This window comes from Triticum urartu, chromosome 6A, assembly GCF_056163025.1.
Source record: "Triticum urartu cultivar PI428250 chromosome 6A, HENAU_Tu73, whole genome shotgun sequence".
Classification (NCBI taxonomy): Eukaryota; Viridiplantae; Streptophyta; class Magnoliopsida; order Poales; family Poaceae; genus Triticum; species Triticum urartu.
Genome location: NC_141878.1, coordinates 51,728,412 through 51,737,085, shown reverse-complemented (window position 1 = coordinate 51,737,085; position 8,674 = coordinate 51,728,412).

Below are 8,674 nucleotides of genomic sequence, written 5' to 3'. Positions count from 1 at the left end.
CTCCTCCTCCTCACCTCATTTGCACCATAAATTCATCCAAATTAACTGGTTAAATTACCTTTTTTTGATAGGTAAGTAAGGGGAAAGCTATCTTTATGTTGTAGATCTACTTTTTTTCTCCCTCAAACAATGTGCACATGCACTTTTTATGGCCTAGCTTGATCTATGTATGTTTGTGGTGTTGCATATGTTTGTGGTGTTGCATATATGTTTGTGTTTGCAGGTACCGGTATTTGAAATGCGATAGTTGCCAATATTTTGCTGGAATGTTGATTCATTTCCGTTTCGGCGAGAATAGGTACCGGTATTTGAAATGCGATAGTTGCCAATATTTTGCTGGAATGTTGATTCATTTCCGTTTCGGCGAGAATTTTGGCACTATGCATTCTTTTTGGTCCTATTTTTAGGGAAAGTCATGCCAAATTTTTTCTTTGTTCTAAAATATCGTTTTGCTCTACCCCGCAGGCGACCATGGTCCGCATGATGACCGAAGGCATCGTGAATAGATTTTTGAGCTCCGCGAAGGCCGAGATACTTCAAAAGAACGAGATGGAGATAAGATGTCCGTGTCGAAGATGCAAGCTGAAGAGCCTTATTACTAACCAGGATTCCGGGCAGGTGCGGGACCACCTGCTCTTGCGTTGTTTCATGGATGGCTATCGGTGGCAAGGTGATGAAGATGACTATGAAGTCATCCATGGGGGCTGGGCAAGAAATGAGGAAGGACAGCAAAACAACCATCGCGGCGAGGGCGGACGAGAAGACGAAGAATCTCCAGGACATGATCATGACGGTGATGCTGTACACAGTCATCATGTAGAAGATGCCGGAGATGATGATGAGGAAGATGAAGATGCCGGAGCAGACGACGATGGACCATCGATGGACTGGTGCAGGACCCTCATATTCAAGAGCTACTTCTCAAGCAGACGTATAAGCAAGAGCTGCCGCCCGAGAGAAAGCCAAGATGGATCAACTGGAGATAGACGCGGTTACTCCATTGTATGAAGGATGCAGACCCGAGGATACCCGCCTGAAAGTAACGCTCATGGCTCTAGAGATGAAGGTAAAACACAAAATGACCGACGCATGCTTTGACGAGAACATGTCATTCTGGCACGAACGTCTTCCCAAGGGGAACAAGTGCCCGACCAGTTTCGAGGAGGCGAAGAAAATCGTGTGTCCTCTGGATTTACCGCACGTGAAATACCATGTGTGCATGAACAATTGCATCATTTATCGGGACGAGCATGCGGAGTCTACCATATGTCCAGTGTGCAGCGTCACTCGATACAAGAAGAGGAAGAAAGCTCCTCGAAAAGTGGTGTGGTACTTTCCGATCACTCCTCGTCTGCAGCAGCATTTCACGGACCCTAAGCTAGCATAGCTCCTGCGTTGGCACACGGATAGGTAGGAGAAGAAGCGAGAAGATGACGGAAATGATCCGGAGATAAATAAAAAAGACAAGATGCTGAGTCACCCTAAGGATGCGAGCCAGTGGAAAGCATTGAACTTCGAACACCCAGAATTTGGGGACGGTCCAAGGAACATCGTGCTGGGCACGAGCACCGATGGAGTCAATCCGTTTGGCAGCCAGAGAAGCACACATAGCACCTGGCCTGTGTTTGTGTGGATGTACAACCTCCCCCTGGTTGTGCATGAAGAGGAAGTACATTCACATGAGTATGCTAATTGAAGGGCCGAAACAACCAGGGAACGACATCAATCTGTATCTGGGGATGCTAAAAGAGGAGCTAGACACGCTGTGGAAAATGCCAGCCAATACGTGGGACGCCGCAGAGAAAGAATATTTCCCTATGAGAGCCGCATTGCTCACGACGGTGCACGACTATCTCGGTTACGGATATCTCGCGGGGGGAGGTGGTCCACGGATTTTCTGGATGCGTCAGGTGCATGGATGACACAATGTATCGCCAGCTAGATAGAGATCCCGGGTCTTCGAAAACCGTGTTCATGGGACATCAAAGGTGGCTTCGCGACGATGACCCATGGAGAAAACACAAGGATCTATTCGATGGTGAAACCGAACCCCGAAGACGCCCGCGTACGAGGAGCGGCGAGGAAATATACGAGCTGTTGAAAAATTGGAAGATTGCCCACTGCCGGGAAAGAAGCAAAAGGTGCCAAAGTTGGGAAAGAAGCGAAAGGCGTCAGAGCCGCTGCTGAAGGTATGGAAAACGAGGTCTGTTTTCTGGGACTTGCAGTACTGGAAGATCCCCATGTGCCTCACAGCCTTGATGTCATGCATATCAAGAAGAACGTGTGCGAGAGTCTGCTTGGTACCCTACTCAACATGCTAGAGAGGACCAAAGATGGGCCGAAAGCAAGGGCAGACTTGAAATCAATGGGCATCAGGGAGGAGCTTCACGCTAATGATGATGATGATGATGATGATGATGATGATGATGTGGCGAAGCAGGACACAGAAAGTCGTCGCAAAGGCAAAAAGGCCAAGAAGACCGGAAATGACTACCCTCCCGCGTGCTTCACTCTAAGTCAGGAGGAGATCGAGCAGCTTTTCACCTGCCTCGTAGGAGTAAAACTTCCTTACGGTTACGCGGGGAAGATAAGGAGATACCTAGACCCAGCGAAGCAGAAGTTCAGCCGGATGAAGTATCACGACTGTCACGTGCTGATGATGCAGATACTTCCAGTTGCAATCCGTGGGATCATGGACGCGCACGTCCGTGAAAAGCTATTTGGCCTATGCAACTTTTTCAACGCCATCTCTCGGAAGTCGATTGGCATGAGGCAACTCAGAAGGCTACTGGAAGAGATCATGGTGATACTATGCGAGCTTGAGATGTACTTCCCACCCGCATTTTTCGACGTTATGGTGCATCTGCTGGTCCATATCGTGGAGGATATCATCCAACTCGGGCCGACGTTCCTGCACAACATGATGCCGTTCGAAAGGATGAATGGTGTCATCAAAGGATACGTTCGCAACATGTCACGTCCAGAGGGAAGCATAGCCAGGGGCTTTCTAACCGAAGAGTGCATCTCCTACTGCACGAATTCTCTAGGCATCGAGAACCCCGTTGGTCTGCCCTTCAATAGGCACCTCGACAGGCTCGCTGGATGGGGTCACTGCGAGGGTCGCCGCGAAATGCATGTCGACTTCGAGGGTCGACTCGCCGACTTTGAAAGATTAAACCTAGTCGCGCTACAACACATAGACGTGGTTGATCCTTGGGTGGTAGAGCGCAAAACCTTTATTGAGAAAACATACAATGACCGAGGCCAACAGAGGACGGAAGGAGATATAATCAAAGAGCACAAATCATGTTTCACGCGTTGGTTCAAGGAGAAGCTTCTGTCGTACCCTTTACATGAGGATTGTTTCGCGGAAGAAAAACTCATATTCGCCTGGTCACAGGGCGCCGAGCACAACCTGATGACCTATGAGGCGTACGATATCAACGACTACACATTCTACACCGAGGACAAGGATATGAAGAGCGATGGTTATCAGAACTCTGGGTGACGATGGAATCCTACACCGGTAACGACAAGGACAGATACTACGGAAGGATCGAGGAGATCTGGGAGCTGAGCTACGCTGGAGAGAAGGTCCCGATGTTCCGTGTCAGATGGTCCAAGAGCGTCCTAAAAGAAGACCGGTATTTCACCACCATGGTTATACCCGAAGCCAAATCCAAGACTGTGGGCGCAAACGTCACCGCGAAAAATGAGCCATGGGTACTGGCTTCCCAAGTGGACCAATGCTTCTTCATTACCGACCCGTCAAAGCCCAGTCGTGTTGTCGTGAGGAGAGGAAAAAGGAAGATCATCGGAATGGATGGAGTCGCCAATGAGCAAGACTTCGACAAGTATGGCGACCCGAAGATGGAACATGACGATGACGATGAAGTGCCATACACCACAAGAAGCAGGACCAACCTACCTAAAGGACATCCGTTCCATAGAAGAACTCCATTTGCGAAAAAGAAGGGCAAGAAGATTGTGAACAGATAGCTAGCTAAGAGCGATTGTATTTAAATTGTAGCTTTCATTTCTCGATTGTATTTCGACATATTGAAATGATATTTCTTCTATTCCAGTGTCCTCCATCTCGATCGCTACCCCCCCTCGCCAGATCCCCCTCGCCGCCGAGCACCCACCGCACCCTCCCTCGCTCCACCGCTGCCGACGACCCCCCGCACCCTCCCCCGCTCCGCCGTCGATGACCCCCCACACCCTCCCCCGCTCCGCCGCCGCCGACCCCCCGCACCCTTCCCCCGCTCCACCGCCGCCGCCGACCCCCCGCACCCTCCCCCGCTCCACCGCCGTCGACGACCCCCCGCACCCTCCCCCGCTCCACCGCCACCGACGACCACCCACCCCTCCCTCCCCCCCGAGCGAGACCTAGGGTTCAAGACGTCGCTGCGGGCCCTCCGCTAGGCAACAAAAAATCCTAAAAAAATACTAATGGTGCACATCTAGGGGGTGCGCCATTGCTATCCAAAAAAAGATTACTAATGGCACACCTTTAGGTTGTGCGCCATTGCTATCCAAAATAAAGATTACTAATGGCGCACCTCTAGGGGGTGCGCCATTGCTATCCAAAAAAACATTTCTAATGGCGCACCACTAGACGGTGCGCCATTGCTAAGCCTCCCCCTCGCCAACCCCCTTTCTTCCCCCAATCGCCCCCACCCCCACCCATACTGCGCCGACCCATCTCGCCCCTCGCCTCTCGCCACCGCCGCCGATCCCCTTCCACCCACCGGTGACCTCGCCCCCGGGCCGCCCCCAACCACCCCCTCCCTCGCCTTCCCAGCCCTCCAAACCCTAGAAACCCGTGACGCCCAGACCCACTGCGCCGCCCCGCTAGAGACTTGGAGCCTCGGAGCCCAGACCCACTGCGCCGCCCCGCCGGAGACTTGGAGCCTCGGAGACCCACAGCGCCGCCCTGCCGGAGACCCACTGCGCCGACCCACCCACTTCGTCGTCTCCGCTCCGGCCACCACCTCATCGTGGTCAGGTAATCCCTCTCTCCTCCCTCCCGGCCATGCCCTCCCGGCCATGCGGTCTTCTTCTCTGTTTTGCTAGGTTTAGGTCAAATCCCTCTTGAATTTAGGTCTAATTAGGTTCAAATCCCTCTCGAATTTAGGTCAAATTAGTTTTAGCAACAAGAATTCAGGAAGCTTGCTTGAGTTTGTGTCCTTTAATGTGTAAATCTGCAGTTCTAGCCACTGTTTGTAGTTGTAGCCACTCCTTGTTGCTAGTTCCTCAAGGAATTCTGCTCAAAATTAGCTCAACAAGTTGCTCAAATTTTATGTAGTCAAGCTTGCAAATTGGATTTGTTGTAGTCAACCTATTAATATTTGTCAGTTTTGAAAATTCAGTTTATTCGGTAACTGAAAATTCAGTTAATTCAGTTAGGCACACAAATTTTAGAACTTTGGTGTGCCCTAGTACATGGTGTTTGTAGAAAACCAGGAGTGTCAATGTGCTCCAGTACTTGATGTTCACTTTTTTTGCTATCTAAATTGAGTGTCATTATTTTGTTTGCACCTGTTGTTATATGGGTGAAACTTCACTTGTTTTTAGGATAGTGCAGGGTGTTGCTTTATTCTGTAAAGATGATGATCATCTTTTACAGAAAAGAATTTGTGTGCTAAACAAAGGTTAGGTTCAGAGATAGTGCTGCATTGTTGAGTTTTACTCCTTTTGATGTAGTAAATTTATTGACTGGTGTTTATCTTACCCTGTTCCATTGAGTAGTAAATCATTATTGGCTTGTATAGATGTCAGCATGCTCCCTTTCTACTCATTTTGGAAAACATGTTCTTCACTTCTAGGAGTTGTTGTATTGAATGGTAGTTCTCATCCATTGGGGTTTTGATTGACATGGCACATTTGCAATGGAGTTTTATATATCTTTAGCATGCTTTAAATTATAAAATTCTAATATTCAGTATTGACAGGTTATTGAGGTAGTTGATATGGACACAAAGCAGTGTTGGTTGTTAGTCTGATATGAATCTAAAAGTGTTGATTTTCCTTGGTATATGTTGTGTTCAGTTTTGGCAGGAGTTCAGAACAGCTAGTCAAAGGTCATGTCTCCGACCATCGTGTCATGATGATTTTGCAGGTACCCCGAGAGGCCCTTGAGTTTGCTGGAATGTCGATTAACTTCCGTTTCGACAAATTCGGGTACTCCATATGTCCTATTTTCAGCAAAGGTCATGCTGAAATTTTCCGTGAATTTTAGCATGACTTTGCTAAATATAGGACATATGGGGTACTTGTGACTAATGCATGGGCCGGGGTATCTTAGTACTTAATTAAGTAGGATCAACTGCCCCTTTATTCTTGCTGCATTAAACCATAGGTGGCAATAGAGCCAAGTGATTAGGCCCAACTTAGAATTCTCCTTCCTAGCTTAGCTTTTAGGATGCCTCGGTGTCGACATACCCTAAATTATAAAACCTTGGCTTTTAGGGTGCCTCAGTGTCGATAAAAACCTAAATGATGAAAGCTTAGGATTTTAGGGTGCCTCGGCGTCGACAAACCCTAAATGATAAAAGCTTAGCTTTTAGGATGCCTCGGTGTCGACAAACCCTAAATGATGAGACCATGATCTTGTTCCTTGACAATAACCAACTTTTTGACCAAACTTTTTTCCTATTTAGAGCGAAACATGGCCCACAGCGATGAGGCCAGCGGTTCGGGCAAGCAATTCTAGGAGCTGTCCCAGGAGATGGAGGAAGAACCTCACCGCTATGAGGATGCCGCGGAAGACACCGATCCAGACTACACAACCCCTAGTGGCGTCGGGGATGACACCACTGATGGTGCCGCTGAGGATGCCACCATTGATGATGGCAGCGCACGCATAGATGGCAGCCAACCGAAGAGGCAACGGAAGGACCGGCGCCCGAACGTGCTCCGCACCGTCAAGGAGTTATTTACTGAAGTGAACTCTGACGGGCATCCAACGGCACCCAAAGAATTAGTCAAGGGGTACTCGCTTCAGCTCGGGTGCATTCTCCGGAGCACTGTCTCGATCAACACTGAGAACCTAAGGCATAAGGACGGAGCGAATTTGCGCAACCTCCTCTTCAGAAAGCTGCATGAACGATACAAGTTCCCCACTGACTTTGTAAACACACGCCTCTCAAGGAATAAAGTGAACAGTGGCGCCCTCACAATGATGAGCACGGCTCTGTCTACTTGGAGAAGTGCGGTGAAGAGAATGATTGACAAAGGTGATAGTTATGAGAAGATCAAGGCAAAAAATCCTTCGATCAGCGAAGATGACTACAAGGAGTTCAAGATCAAGTGAGAGAGCAGCGCAACCTCCGAATCAAGTCAGTGGGGGAAAGAAATGCGGGAGTTGAACTTAGAGGAACACAAACTTGGTCCCGGCAGTTACAGAGTGGCGGAGCCTATATGGGACAAGGAGGACGCGAAGCGTGCTGAGCAAGGCCTACCGCCCCGCTTCGAGAAATACCGTGACAAGCAGACCAGGAACTATGTCAGGTTCCGGTACAAGGAGGATCCGGTAACAAAGGAGCTTACCACGGATCTGAAGACCATGGCGCGTGAGCTTGTTCTGGTAAGGAATACACCCCCGCGTAATTAGCTCCATATGGTTGCATTCTAATTAATGAAGCCAAATTTCTAAATGGTTCCCATTCCTTTCGCAGGAGACTGAAAGCAGTAGCGCGGGGTCGTCTCAGAGCACCCCTTGGGACAAAACTCTAAATAGGGTGTTGAACGTAATGAAAAACAAGGATAAGCTCAGTAAGCCGTCGTCAGCTGGTCATGTGGCCGGAAAAGGCTTGTCCACAAAATGGTCGTCATACTATAACGCTGGTGGATGAAAGGAGAGAAAGACCAGCTCGGAAAGCCAGTCACACGAGGTTCAAGAACTCAAGGCACAAGTGGAGCGGATTCCGGAGATTTCCCAAGAGCAAGTGCAACAACAACTGGGATCGACGCTCACAGCCATTGTGCCTACCTTGATTGAGGGGCTGCAGGCATGGATTGTGGGCGGCCAACAGGGGCCGCCCCCGGTTCCCAGCTTCACGGCCAGCAACTCGCACAACGCGCAGGCGGCGCCATTGGTGTCTTCGGCAGAGGCGGTATTGGTGTCTCCGACGCCGGCACGGGCATTGGAGCTTAATGCACCCGGGTGTATGCCGGCTGGCACCTCGGCAACAAGTGGCCCCTTCGTCAGTTGCACGCCCACCATTGGCGGTGCCTCGACATTAGCCGAGCTCGACGCCATCACAGTAACTAATTAAGCCTCTCAGCCGATGACTTCATCTCCTTGGCTTTGACTGGGCATCCCTGACACCCTACATGTTTTCGCAGGGCGCCGCCGATGTTCCATGCACTCTCCCGCACTTCATGGGCGGCAAGTTGATCGATGTCACCAAGGGCAAAATCGTTCAACCGGGCAACCCCGTGTTCCACGGTAATCCGATGCCACCCACCGTGTATAGGGTTGAACTGGCTCGGGTGCTGCCAGGCTGCGATGAGTTGTTACGTTCGATTCGACCCGCTGGGGCCGACGAAGATGATGTGATGACCCTCAGCACCTTCGTAAGCTGGCCCCTGCTTTGGCCGAAGAGCCAGATTCGTTTGGGGGCGGGGGACACCACCCCATAGACAACACCTCCAGTCGTGCCGGCACCAA